The sequence below is a fragment of the Lissotriton helveticus genome, chromosome 9, assembly GCF_964261635.1.
Source record: "Lissotriton helveticus chromosome 9, aLisHel1.1, whole genome shotgun sequence".
In the NCBI taxonomy this organism is placed as follows: domain Eukaryota; kingdom Metazoa; phylum Chordata; class Amphibia; order Caudata; family Salamandridae; genus Lissotriton; species Lissotriton helveticus.
Genome location: NC_136070.1, coordinates 919648286 through 919662416, shown reverse-complemented (window position 1 = coordinate 919662416; position 14131 = coordinate 919648286). Strand labels below are relative to the sequence as shown.

Genomic DNA, 14131 nt, shown 5'->3' with positions numbered 1-14131 from the left:
TCAAACTTCTCCACTCACCCTTATTTGGAGTGTGCCACCCTCATTTGCCCTCCAAATAAGCAAAATGCCTCCAGTAGACTTGTACTTCAGGGGAGCCGTAATCTTACCTGGTGCTGTTCCTTCTTGCCGCCACCACAAAGAGTCACTGGGCTCTTGGGAGTCATCAGGCATTTGGGAGTCCTGGTCCTGGTCCCGGTCGCGAGAGAGGAAGCCGGCCGGGGACCACAAGACCTAGCAGCCCCTGCAAACCTCACGCCACACGTCCAAGGCAGAGCGCCAGTAGGCGCTTATATAGAGCACAGGGCTCTTGCAACGTGGGACACACGCGGGCGTTCCTGGGCCAAGGGTGGGCCCGTCCTTGCCTTCCAGTGCCAGGAAGAGGCAGGGCCACCCCCCTTTCACCCGAGATCGTGGGCTTCTGTTCAGCACTTGGAGATTCCTTGCAGGTACTGTTTGTTTTCTGATGTTACCATCAATTGAGCTTGCTGGCAGTACTGATGTTTCATTGTCACAGCATAACTCCTATGTATTATGCTGTAACGGACCAGGTGTGACTAAACCCCCTATATTAAACTCTGCCCAATTGGACATATGGGCCTAGTCTTTGTCCTCTGATCCAGGGCCCTGTACCGCACGTTGCACTTTAGTGTCATTATACTGTTTAAATATTTTTATTATTATTGCTGCTAAACAACATATATGCACTTTCCACTTTTAGCGTACATATAAGGTCTTGTTAAGTTTTAACATAAGGCATTTTATTGGTTTGTGCCTTAGTGCTGTATTGCATTTTCCACAATGTATATTACACTTTGCACCTTGTCTTAAAAACTGTTTAGCACTTTAATGGGGCTCTGAGAAAATAATTTAGTGTGTTCAGAGATAATTAACACCAATAAGTGGAAGCCAAATTTGGGGAAAAGTGTGGCTGGAACTTTAGATGCCTTCATATTGAGGGCAGAATCAGCCGTCATTCGTTAAATAAAACTCACTGAACGTAGACTATCTCTTGAGCCCCACCCTTCGCAAGGTAGACTTTCTTTAACCCCCACAATCTCTGATTCTATGGTGGTATCCAACCAGGATGTATCCCCATCCCGGCTGAGTCAGTCCCAACTTGTTGCCCCAGATTCAGTGACAAACCATGTATTCTCTCATCCTAGCCCAGTTAAACCTAAAGCTACAACTAGAGGGCAGAAAGTAAAACTGAAGTCAGCCCGCACCAACGAATCCCCCTCTACATAAAGGAAGAGTCGGGGATTACCGAAATTAAATAAATCGGTTTAGAGCTCATCTGGAAGGAAAATGCTAGCTGTCCCCACTACAAATGTTTGCAAAGAGGGTCCCTCTACTTCCATGAATCAGATAATGTCAGGGCAGTTCACTGATAGTACACAGGGGGGGAATTTCTGGGGCAGGCTCTAAACTATGATGTCCACCTTATTTGATCATATTTTAAAAAAAATAAGTTCAGTAGAATCTGATTATTAAAACAAGAGGAGTTGGTTAGTTTCAAACTGCCGACTATACCGACAGTTAGCACAAATCCTAGCAGAGACTATACAGCTATCGGGGGGTATAGGAGAGGGCGAATGCTCATCTGTAAGGGCTGCAGTAAATAGTGATGTGTCCGTTAAGAGTAGCTCAAATATTATCATGCCCAGTAGTGTAGATATTCCAGCATTCTCACGTCAGTCCCCTACAAGAGCGGGGTCCTCTGTGCCTCATAAAGCAAGGAAGCCAGAAGGAAGGGACGTACAGCTAACAAGTCTCCCAGTTATTGACCTCCCACCCGAATCTACCCCATATGTGGTGGTTTTGGAGAGTGTTCCCTCCCTCCCCAAAGGGGCTAACGAAGTTTATGGTCAGCTGATAAATAAACTAACTCACTGGTTCACATACAATACCACTCTGCGTGCCCAGATGGCTAAAAACATCCTTATCAAACGAACACACGGGGGACCTGTTGTGATTCCACTCCAGCTGCACAGCCACATCTGTTGCAAAATTAAGCCAATAAACCAGTATTATGTTCCACTCTTCATTTTATCCATATTTTAAACATAATCCTTTTTTTTCTTTTATCCTTGTTTTTATCGATTTAATATATCCATTTCCAATTTTCATTCCAGGATATTCATAGCCAGGAGATGTTTCTTTAAAACACGACTTTATTTAAGCTTCACCCAATGCATTTCGGTACTGAACCTTTGTCAGGGGTGTCTATAAAAAGTTAATACATACATTAGTTTAAACATACATCATTAGTTGAGATGCACGACCATAACATTTCTAATACCGTGAAACGTATACTTTGTCTTGTCAAAGTGACCTTTGAAGAAGTACATATCAATCTCTATATATTAGCACTTTCACACACTTTTGGGGAAGAACTGGTGCATCTACCCCTCATGATAGAGGCAGATAGAACTGTAATCCCAAAGCCCGACAAGGATGCTTCAAACTGCAAATCTTGAAGACCGATTTTTTTATATATTGATGTTAAGCCTTTCACCAAGGTCTTGGCCTAACGTCCAGACATCTGCATCAATGAACTGCAGTGAATAGTTAAGTCTGGGTTCTTAAGAGAAGGAAAGCAGGAGTTTAAGGGTTGGAATGCCCTATAGTCAATGCACATCTACTAAGTGGCATGCTTAAGGGTACTCTCCTACCCCTTTGCAATCTCTTCCTGTGCTGGATATAGTTAAAAATGTACTACTTACTTGGGCAGAAATAAAACTTTTTCCAAGGTGGGGGAAAAAATGGTTGTATGGAAAGAGAATTTGCAGTTGCTCAACAAATTTTCACGTTTGAAATTGTACACGCCTATATTTGAACCCTCCAGGATTTGGCGATTTGCAAAACAAAGTGCAAAATTGGGACATTTGTAAACAATGCCACAAAGCCCCTGCAAAATCTTTAACTTGGAAGCTCTTTGACCCTCCTTTAATGGACCCTGCGCTGAGATGCTAGGTCAATAAAAGGAGGGTGGGCAGGAGAGAAGTGTTTTTATTCTCTCTCTCGTCAGACAACTTTTCTTTCGTTGTTAGCCTCTCACCCCTTTCCTTCCCCCATGACATTCAGGCTGATCCTATAGCCCTATTGATGTAAACGGGGATCGTTTTCCCCGTTTGACCAGCATTTGTGTGCATGCATGTGGGCCAAGCCCAATGTGCCTGACTGTGGATGTTCATAAACTGAACTGAATGTTGTCTGTTGGTATGTATTTGAATTCAAAAGGCGACTAAATAATATTGATCTAAAGCTATTGACAACTCTGGATATAATTATGATCCAAGAGACTTGGAGTATGACCACTCCTTGGCAGATTATGATTGCAATTTTATACCTGCTATTCCCAGCTTGAAGGGACGTCACCAATGTTGTCTAGCCACTTATATGTATGAAAATCGGAAATGCAAGTTTTGTAATGTACCATACAATTGTACTTCCTTTTTGGTAGTTATTTGCAAGTTTACTTGTCAAATCTCCACTTTGTAAATTGCTTTGTAAATGTGTATTACAACCAAAGTAATGCTTTGCTATCTTTTCTTAGCATTTTTTATGGCATGTCATTTTACTAATGATTGGTGGAGATTTTAATTGTAGAATCTCAAACAAGATGGGAAATGTGTGCAACATATCTGTTAACGGTGTCAAATCCCGGCCTGCGGCGTAGGCTTTTGTTGCTTCAATTGGGTGTTCAGCAGAATTGATAATACTAGGGCTGTGGAACAAGTTTGTTGTCCAATTGCGATTATGTTAATTAAAAACCTGTTATACTTAAGCACCTTCTGTCGTTTTGTCTAGCTTTTAAAACTCCTAGGGTCAGATATTTGAAACCATTCTTTGTTGAAAATCGCTATTTTACTGTTAGAGTGGCACTCGAACATTTAAGAGGATTGATTTCCTGGGTTTACATTGCATTTGCTTTGTTTTTCTAATGCTTGTAAGAAAGACCAAGGTCCAAGAAACAACAAATTACAATATTCACAGAATTTTTTTAAACTAAATAAAAAGCAATAAATGAATCCATGTTTGAATAGCAAAAAGAGAACAGTGCAAAAAGGAAAAGAAAAATATAGAGACCAACATACAATGGTACTTTCAGAAAAAATATAGCAAATGTATTCATTTTTATAAATATTAAAACAGCCAAGATAGTGGCACTCAGTACAATATGCTGGTACAAAGACAATGTGTATTACAAACTAGACAGGTGGCAGACAAGCAATACATGTCACATAGAGGGAACAACATAATCTAAAATTATGTGTCCTTTATTAATTTTATGGCCACAATGCGTCAACGGTGTTTCGACCTCTCGAGTTACACAGTCATCATCAGGATTGGAATTCAATTGAGCATCCAAGGATTCCATTCAAAATAACACTCCAACCCAGTATTTACTTGCATAGGTTGGCATAGGATTCCAAAATTCATTAAAATGTAAGATGGGCAAGCATGAAAATTAGCCTTCCAAGGATATTGAGAAATTTCAAGAGGGCTGCATCTGTCCATATAATTCAACAGATCATGCTAGGTAAGAAGTGATCAAATCACCCAGATACTGCAATGCCACAATGGGAAGAAATCAACCCGATAGTAGCAGCACCAGCAGAAAGCCTTTTTGCACTGTTCTCTTTTTGCTATTCAAACATTGATTCATTTATTGCTTTTTATATGGTTTAAACAAATTCTGTGAATATTGTAATTTGTTGTTTCTTGGACCTTTGTTAGGATCAGGCACTGCCCCTGGTGCTGGTGTTTTGGGCTGCCCCTGTGGCTACTAATGATGTAAGAAAGACCAGACACAGCATATTTGGTTTCTTAATTTGTGCTTTTAGCCTTTATGCTAATTGTTTTGGGGGATCCTGTGTATTTTAGTATTAAAACTGTTTTAATAATTGATGACATTCATTGCTATTATTTTATGGTCTATTATGTGTAATACACTTTATTGCTAAAACATTTGTGCATTCCTTTAAGTCCTAAATTGACACCAATGGTATAGTACATACCTTTGGGCGCACTTTTATAACTTTAAGAATTGGGCCCCAATCTACTGTAATTTTGCCCATAATGATTTTGCGTGATTTTCCATTATTAATCTTTTTCCTAAACATTGCCATCCATCAAACATGTTTTACCAAAGTGATAGCTAGGATAAACAGTACTGCTTTTGAAAATGTCTGTCTTTTTTTTATCCAGTAATAGAACAAACAACATTAATAACGGAGCCAGCTACTTACAGTCACAGCACACACATACGGTGCTCTAATAATGTTCGAATTACTATACAAAAGCAAGTCCCACATCCTTGGTGTTGGGCGAAGACAAAACATCTTTTACATTGCACATCCAGTGAATGGTTGATACAAACTTTACAAATGTAACCCCATCGTCACTTAACATTTTCCCAAGGGGAAGCCATTGTATCTTTGTCCGCAGACCTGGTGTTTTACCTCCACTGTGTATTGAGAGATCTGCCCTGTTTGCACACTGGCATTCATGGGCATGTCCTCTAGTCTGTTGGTTTCTCTCATTGGGCTGTTCTTTCTAGCTGTCGTATGCGGGCCCACTCCAAAAAGGGACTCCCGTATGTCCCTAGGCCTTGATGCCGATGGCATCAGTTCCCAAAAAGTGTTGAGTTGTGTATGGCAGAACGTCACATCCTGAATCCAGTCTTTCATGGAGGGGGTGCTCCTCCTCCCCCAGTACATAGCTAACCTCCTTTTGGCCAACAGCAATAGCATAGCGTGTAGATTACGGAGGATAAATGGTACTTAATGTTAAAAAATAAATAGTTCAGTAGTATTGTTTTTGCAACTTGCAAATATTTTTATGTACATTTTATTTTAAATGCAAACCATCACTATTTTTTACTTTCATGCTTTTGCAGGTCTTTTAATATAATCAGGATGACTGCTTGGAACAATATAAATGCCCTCAAATTGTTAAAGGTGGCAAACGTTTTTACTGGAAGTAATTCTTGCCGAGCTCATCCTGTTTTTTTAAACTTGTCACCCTAATAGTAAAGCCTTTGCATTAATGAATTATAGAAGTTTGAATCGCTTTTTATGTGGAAACAAAACATGCCTTGGTGTATGACCATCAATTTTCACAGATCAATAATGTGGTCCTCTAAACTGGCAGAGGATTTGTGCAGCAGCATGTTAAAACTAATTGTCTATTGGACAAAATGACATGGAAACGTGTTATCCTTTAGCCAAACCATGTGTCCTGGACACTCGTTGGTGTATATAGGAATTCTATAGCCATGTAGGAAAAAACCCCATTTAATTTGATTATTAACTAAAGGCATTTAGTGCTAATGGTACATATTGAGCGCATTAGCTGAAGAGTGTATATTTTGGGATGGTCTATGTTGCATTTCAGCCGTGTTGAGTGGAAGTCAGTATAGTCCATTCAAGCTTTATTGGTTGGATGTTAATTGAAAATTATTCTTGTACCCATTTTAGCTTTTATAAATGCTGATGTTTCTTATACCAGATTATGTTCATTGTCACCGTCTTTAATTTGGCTTTCAGTCTCCTTTCTTGTTTCGATTGCAAGAGTGTACGATTAATGTCATGGTTGAGTGGTGGTCTGTCGATCTCATAAAAACTGAAGAAAAACTTAAAGTATGATTCGGTTTCCTGTTGCTTCATAGTTTTTTGCTGGCGTACTTTAGGTCTTGATTTTTTGCGCTAATATGTTCTATGATTCTGTCTTTAAATTGCTGGACTATGGCCTACTATGTAGGCTTTACCACAGAAGCTTCGGTTTTATTCTTACTACTACTCACTACAACAAGTTGTCCCATTTTGATATTTTGACTTAATTCAGTGATCATATGTGTTTTATTTAATCCTCACCTCTTCATTTTCTGTATATTTTACTTGTATAAACGTTTCTTGGATTCTATTTTTTTGCTAGTTTTCTGTGATGTCTCTAAATTCCACTTTGAGAATATTTTCTTTCACGATTGACTGGTGGACTTTCAGCGGAGTAACAACTTAAGATATAGGTTTCATGTACATTCTAGATTTTTGTTAATTTCCAAAATATAATTCCTCAGTTCAAGCTACAATATTGGTTTATTATTTTAGATTAATGTCCTATTCTAATCATTGTGATTCAAATGCTGAGAATACGCATCAAGTCTTTGTGCAAAACATTCCATGTTTCTGTGAAAACTCACATCTTTCAGTTGCTTCACAGGACTAGTCGAGCTTCCTTTCAAACTAGCCTAGAAATAGACCAGTGTAGAAGGGAGGAAATCTGACCACCCACCTTGCCCACGCCACCGAAATGTACAACTCTATGTGGAATTCATTGGTATACTTAAGATGCATAATTTAATAGAATGAATGATGTTACCCTAAAAATAATTTCTGGGTGCTTCATGTAGATATCTGATTTTGTGTAAAGAAAAGTTTCTACTGCTTCTATTTTTTGTTTTTATTTGACATGCATATTCCTTAGCTGCATTACATATTTAACTTTTCTGACACTTTGCTTATGTCTTGTACATCTTTTCACAAACAATGGTAGTGTGCACACACAAGGCACCAGAAATATAACCATAAATTCTAAATACTTTCTGTAGAAAATAGTTTTCAGGAATAATCTATCATCCAGTCAGGAATTTACGTTTTATGCTATTCTTCCATAATGTGTCCACTAAACATGCTAAGTACCTATCATTTCCTTATCTATTATCATTTTCCTTAGCTATTAGTTGTGCCATTGTTTTAGTTTAATGTTTATACTTTTAATGAAGATACGTACCATTGAGCACAGAACTTGATTATCAAAATCTAAATATTAAAAGCTAGATTTGTCCACAATAGTGTAGTAATGTAATGGTATCTAATATATTCAAGAACAACTGTCCCTTCATCTCCTCAGTTTGCTTGTTAAAAAAAAAACGACTTGGGATGCAGTGGACCCCTGTGCACTGCACATACTCCATTAATATTTACACCCATGCCTGCCACACAGATGAGTTCAAATTAGAGAAATGTGTTTTATGCATTTGTATAAATGTTGGTTTTGATCGAGACCTCCCTGATGGTAGCTTCATATTACTTACTATATGTAATGAGCAAGTGAATGCACATCTGACCAAGAGAAATCTCTTCAGACATGTAACAAATTGGAACTGTTATACTCCATAAACAGAAAATGTAAAGATATGCTATTCCTGCTTCATGGATTCTATTTTTCTTTTCAGGGTCTTGGTCTCCCCATTTAGACGGTGGTAGCCTGTGGCTCTCGGCCTTTGGACATATGAAGTAAGTGTCCTGGCTACTGTTTTAAGAAAACTTGAAATTTGACTTTTGAAGCTCGTTTTTTTAATCTTGTGATCTGTCTGCTGCCAGTGAATCAACTAAAGCAGTTGTTCTGAACCTGTGTTCCAAGGACCCCTGAGGGTCCACGAGTTTTGCTCTGGGGCTCTGCGACTGTTTTAGAAAATTAAATAATATTGAAAACATTTTCATATACAAATAAGGAAGCAACATTGAAAATGTGAACACTTTTCTATATTTGATTGTGAGTTACACAACATATTCAAATATTTGAGCATTTGTTTTGTGAATACTTGGTTTTCTGCTTTAGTGTATTGTTTTTATGTACAAATCATAGAAATTGCTTAGGCTCTTGGTCCCTGGTTTCTAATAATGACTCAGTGCTGGGTCCCTAGTTTCTGGTAATGATGCAGTGTCCACAGAAGAGAAATGGTTAACCGCTGAACTATATGAGAAAGGGGAAATCCGAGGATAAGTCAATGAGCATGTGTGATGCAGATCCAAGAGTGGTCAAAGTGCTTTTCAAGCTATTTTTGTATTTTCAATTCTTTTGTAAAATAAAAAGAATTTTATAAAAATGAGCGTCAACAGTTGGAGGTGTTGCTTGTTAAATTTCATCTTAAATTTAAATATATATTGACTGATGCCAAGCAACTGATACATATATAGACATTTTTTGTTGTTATTACAATGTGAGGTGTTGTTCAATAGATCTCTGTTCAAATCCATTGACAAGCTAGGCTGTAGAGAGATGGATATTACTACAGAGGCATTTCAAAATCATTCCCTTCTATGAATGCTGAATGTCGAATTTCATCCCCACTCTGCTTGTTTCTTGTTCCCATTATGCATTTTATAGTCCCACCTCAGTGCGTCAGCAAACCCGTTGTAATTCCTGCATGATTCCCATATTTTTGAAATTTCTGTGTACCTCCCCTGCTTTCATAAATAACCATATTCACCTCCATACATTGAAAAATCATTAACATGTAGAGCCTTCAACAGTTTAAGCAAAACGTTTGACACCTCCCCAGCTTACAGTTTTTTAAACCGCTAATGCACTTTTTCCTCACACTCAACTCAGTTTCTCTCTTACACCATTCTCCACTTTTCCCTCTCCTATGACACTAGGTGAGAGATTTGGTGGCAGTCTCCTCAAGTCATCATAATGGTAAAATTGTGAGTGATAGGAACTATATTACACGATGCAAAGCTGAAGACATTGTACAATGAACTACGAGGGAGCCAATTTAGTTTTTTCTGAGTTGGCTTTAACCCCTTCAGCGCTGATGACAAAGCCAGCTCGTCATGGGCGTAACCTGCGCTACGCGGATGACGAGCTGGCTTTGTCACAAACCGCGCATTTTTGAAATTCCAGCGCACAGCGGGAAAACGTGGTAGCGCGGTAGAGGTTAAACTGATGTGTTAAGGGCCTTCCAAAAATTGTCATGATTGACAGTATGACCTGGAACTGATGCTAGTTAAAAGATAAAGGCACTTCCTCAAGACGGGATTGCCTAAAACTAAAAATGGATAGAAGTTATTTAGGAGAGTGGGCACCTGAGAGCAGTCCAGTCCATTTCAGTTTGGATGAAAGTAATTCTTCCCATTGTGTGCGCTACTAACAGCACCATTAAATTATTTGGTCATTTAATTCTAGTATCGTTGGGTAGGTATCCTGTGTAAAAAGCATTATAAATCGCACAGCTATTGATGTTTTCCAGCATTGTTTGCAAAGATGGGATAGTCTGTGTGAGTGAAGTACCCACCATTAAAGCAGGCATGCACCATGGCTGTACTGCTGTGTAGATCTGTCATTCACCCTGAGGTGATAATGTGACCTGGATTTTTAGCCAATTTGTGCTTCTGTTATGCAGCTGTTTTTTCCCCCTCAAGACACGTTCCTAGGTAGTCAAGTAGGGTGAAGAGTTGTTATAGGCCTTCCCAGTTGTTTGGTAAGGTGGTGTGCATGGGCAGTCATCAGACCCTCTGCAGATTGTCAGACTAGGGTAGGACTTGGGGACTGCAGGTGTCCGACTTCCTGGTGCAATGAAAGTTGTACATGTATTTCCTGGATCAGACAAGCAACTCAAAAGCTAGTTTTCTCTCTAAATGTTCCTGGGTGGTGAATTGATATTAGTATGAAAGAGGATTTTTTTTATTGTTGGTACACTAGTGTTCTAGTGGAAGGCTAGGGATGAAAAATACCTTATAAACCAAATATTTCAATGGGGCCTATACACATTTACTCAAAATTTTCATTCACACTCCCTGGCAAATCCGCTGGGGGTCAAGTTTTATAATTCACTTAAGTTCTGATTAGTTAACTTGCTGTAAACCCAAACTATTTGGAACAATATTTAATACCTAACTACTCTTCACACATCAACACTTTTTCCTCTCGTTGATGGACCATTAGTTGAGTTAGTTAATAGTGATATTAACAGTTATCTAACTAATTCACAGATCTCCCTGAAATAACCACGGACTCTGGATACGATTAATACGTTTTATCTAAAATCTTCAGTCATAAATTGAACGCTCATTAATACAAATTCACAGTGCAAACTCCAACATTCTTCATATGGGAGAGAAAAATTCATTTAGCAAATACATCCAATAACCTAAAACTCATTCAACAAATCAAATGCAAAGAGTGGATAGATGTAGAGACAGAAGGCACAAAACAAACTATATTTGCAAAAGAATATGCACATTTTGAGACAGAATAATATTTACCTATTAAAATGATTGAAAACCACCCCTCTGGCCAAAGGACTGGTGAGGGGTCCCCTGAATTAGAATGAGGAGACACAGACTATAGGATAGGATCAGGACAGGGCAAATACTTACTTGACTTCTCTACAAACCCGACGCATTTTGCACTTCCCTCTCTTACACTCTCTCCCTTCTCGATGTTGTTCCGGAAGCTTCGAATCTAATCAGGTTGTTATTCGGATCTGAATCTATCCAGTCTGCTCTCTTCTTCTTCCTCTCTCGCCCTCTCTCTCTCCAGCAGCTTGATCGGGCTTGACCCTTGATTCTCTTGATGCTGCGCTCTCGGTCTCTCTCCGAACTTCTAAGTTACTCTAGTTATAATTTTTATTTCTTCATGTCCCACCCTCAATAGTTACAAATATTAGTAAAATATGAAATGTGATTGGACAGGGCTAGGGGAGTCTTCATCACACTATGCGGACATATTAATGAGTGATTAAGGTACTATTGTCTCGCAAACACTTCCCCTTTAGCTCATTCATAATTTTCTCTCCCATACATATATTGTTGCCATTGTAATAGTTCATTCAATACAGGCTACATAGACGGGTGATACACTCTTCTCTTTCCCAAGTTTTCTGTCCTTGGTGTCTGGCCGCTATTCAGCTTTTCGGTCATCGGGTCACATTATGAATCCACTGAGCATGCGCGACTCGTTGTCCTGCGCCATTTTCCTCCCTTTGTCATAGGCATAACAGGCCCAAATTCATACTATTAATAAAAGAATCATAAACAGATGTTATTTTCTTAAACATAAAATTCTCACTGATCACCCCCCACTTCTACTCTATCCCATGTTATTATTATTTTCTCTGAGCAAAAGCAATAACAGCAGCAGATTTTTTTTAAGTTCAAGCAGATGCCGAGCATGCTGTGCCTCAAGACCACGTTAGTCCTTCTTGCGCATTCGTGAGAGTTTTTCCCTCTCAAAGCGGGTTAGTCACGTTACCTCTATGTAATTATGGTTTGCACATGCGCAAAGCATTTTTCCAAATTAATGCGGGTTTTAGTCCTGTTGCACTTTATGCCACATTAATTAAGCATGCATAAAGCTTTTTCTCCCATGTTTCAGTGTCTGGTGTATATTAGTTTTGTTTCATCCATAGTTTCAACGGTTAGTAAAAGTTAATGAAAGATTGCTCTGAGCAAGTTTTGTTTTCTTGGATCCTTGCTCAGTCACTAGCACTTGCCTACACTTTCAGTATGTGAGCAGTTTTTTTGGTCATTTAACTCAAACTAACCAGAATTAACACAATGTTGTCTGCCTATTGAAAATAATATCCGAATACATTTGAAAGAATTAAACATTTCCTAGCATTCATAATGGAACATTTTAAATCTATTAGGACACAGAGGCGAGGATTATGCTCATCTTTCTTATTTATTTACTTCCAGCAGACTTCAACTTAATATAAACTACCTTTCCCCGAACACCCGGGGGAAAGGACTACAAACAAAGTTCAACCAATGATAGTCCACATCCTTCCATAACACTCCGCCTTCTCTAAGCCGCTTCCTCTTTCTTGAGTGCGGCATAAGAGACACTTCCTTTTTATTCTCCTTTGGCGGAATCAGCACCTATGAAAAACAGTCACATTACTGTGGTGCCCTAGAAGGGATGCACCAAAATTTTACCAGAAAAAACTACTTGCACATTGGAATCAACATCAATGTCTTGCATAAGAAAACCCAACCTAGTTACCAATATATATATATATATACTATAATGAACACAGAAGAAACTTCAGAAATCCATTAGAATAGGTAATCCAAATTTACTTATACGTCACAAAGCTTTCTCTGAAGAAGATAGTACACTGTGCATGAGAACTCCTGAAAAAATGCAGGGTTGGGACAATATTCACAGAACGCATAATCCTAGCCTCCGTGTCCTTAATAGAATTAAAACTTTCCTTTATGAATGCTTGGAATTTTTTCACTCTGTCAGGACTGGATGCAAGGATTATGCTCGTTCAAAGCTTATACACCACCAAAGACTTCCTATGTATCACTGGTTTGAAGTAAAGCTTTTTAAACATTGAGCCCGAAGACCAGTCAGCTGCATTGATAATGTTATCTAGTCTTGCCCCTAGAGAGAAGGCTTTAGAGGCCATGCTCCTCTCACCGAATATGCCCCCAATTGAGATAGGTTAATGCCCGCTTCTTGCATGACCCAGTGAGTAATGGCGGGGGAAGACAGTTTTGAAAGGTTTCTTTAGAGAAATTAACAATAGTCTCTTACCAGGGGTGAATGTCCTCCGTCATACTTTCTGAATCCTTAAGTCATCCCACCACACAGTGTTTGGGAAATCTGTAGAAAGCTGGATAGGACACCAATTTAAAGTTGGACTTAATTCTCCGGGAAATGTGGAAAGTGGCACCCTGTGGGGAAAGACTCTGCCAGTGGTCTCACCTCTGACACTCTGCAACAAGGTACAAGACAGAGAAGCATCGCAAGCTTTGCCGAAAGCTCCTTCCTGGATAAATATTCATTCTTTTGTCAAAAACGAAAGCGATTTAAGATCTCATTAACATTCCAAAGCTTGGAGTAATACGGTTCCAGCTGCAAAGCCAAACAGATATCCTTATGATCTTACAAATCATCGGATGTTCCCCCTCACTGGAGAACCTTGAATAGGCAAATAACCAGTGATCTCCTGTTGATCAAGGCTGTTTGAGCCTGTATGAAAACCAGGGGCTGTGAATGTGGGAGTTGAACTGGGGAAGCGTAGAAATCTATTTGAAAGCCTTGTACTGTTGGCAGAATCCAGGCATCGGAGGTTATAGCCTCCCAGTTGTGTAGGAACAAAGCTAAATGACCCCCCCCCCACTTTCTGATGTGAAGTGAGACAGACACTTACTGGACTGGGCTGCTTGGAATTGCCGTCTGGAGGAGCCCCTTGCGTAGCAACACCACTGTGACCTCCTGGTAGGGAAGAATTCCCCATAGCAGGACTGGTCTTAATTCTACCAGTACTTCTGCTCTCTTGGAGGGCTTTGGGAATAAACACAGAGGACTGACCGCCCTCTGGCATGGC

At 39.3% G+C, this 14131-nt stretch overlaps 1 protein-coding gene across 5 annotated transcripts in view; it reads left to right on the top strand.

Annotated features, from left to right (window-relative positions):
- Positions 1-14131, top strand: part of BICRA (BRD4 interacting chromatin remodeling complex associated protein) — a 478150-nt gene that overhangs the window by 206515 nt on the left and 257504 nt on the right. For all 5 annotated transcript variants that reach the window (XM_078661098.1, XM_078661099.1, XM_078661100.1 and 2 more), the window contains exon 2: positions 8240-8300. The gene's annotated coding sequence lies outside the window, so the exon portion shown is untranslated. The remainder of the gene's footprint in view (positions 1-8239; positions 8301-14131) is intronic.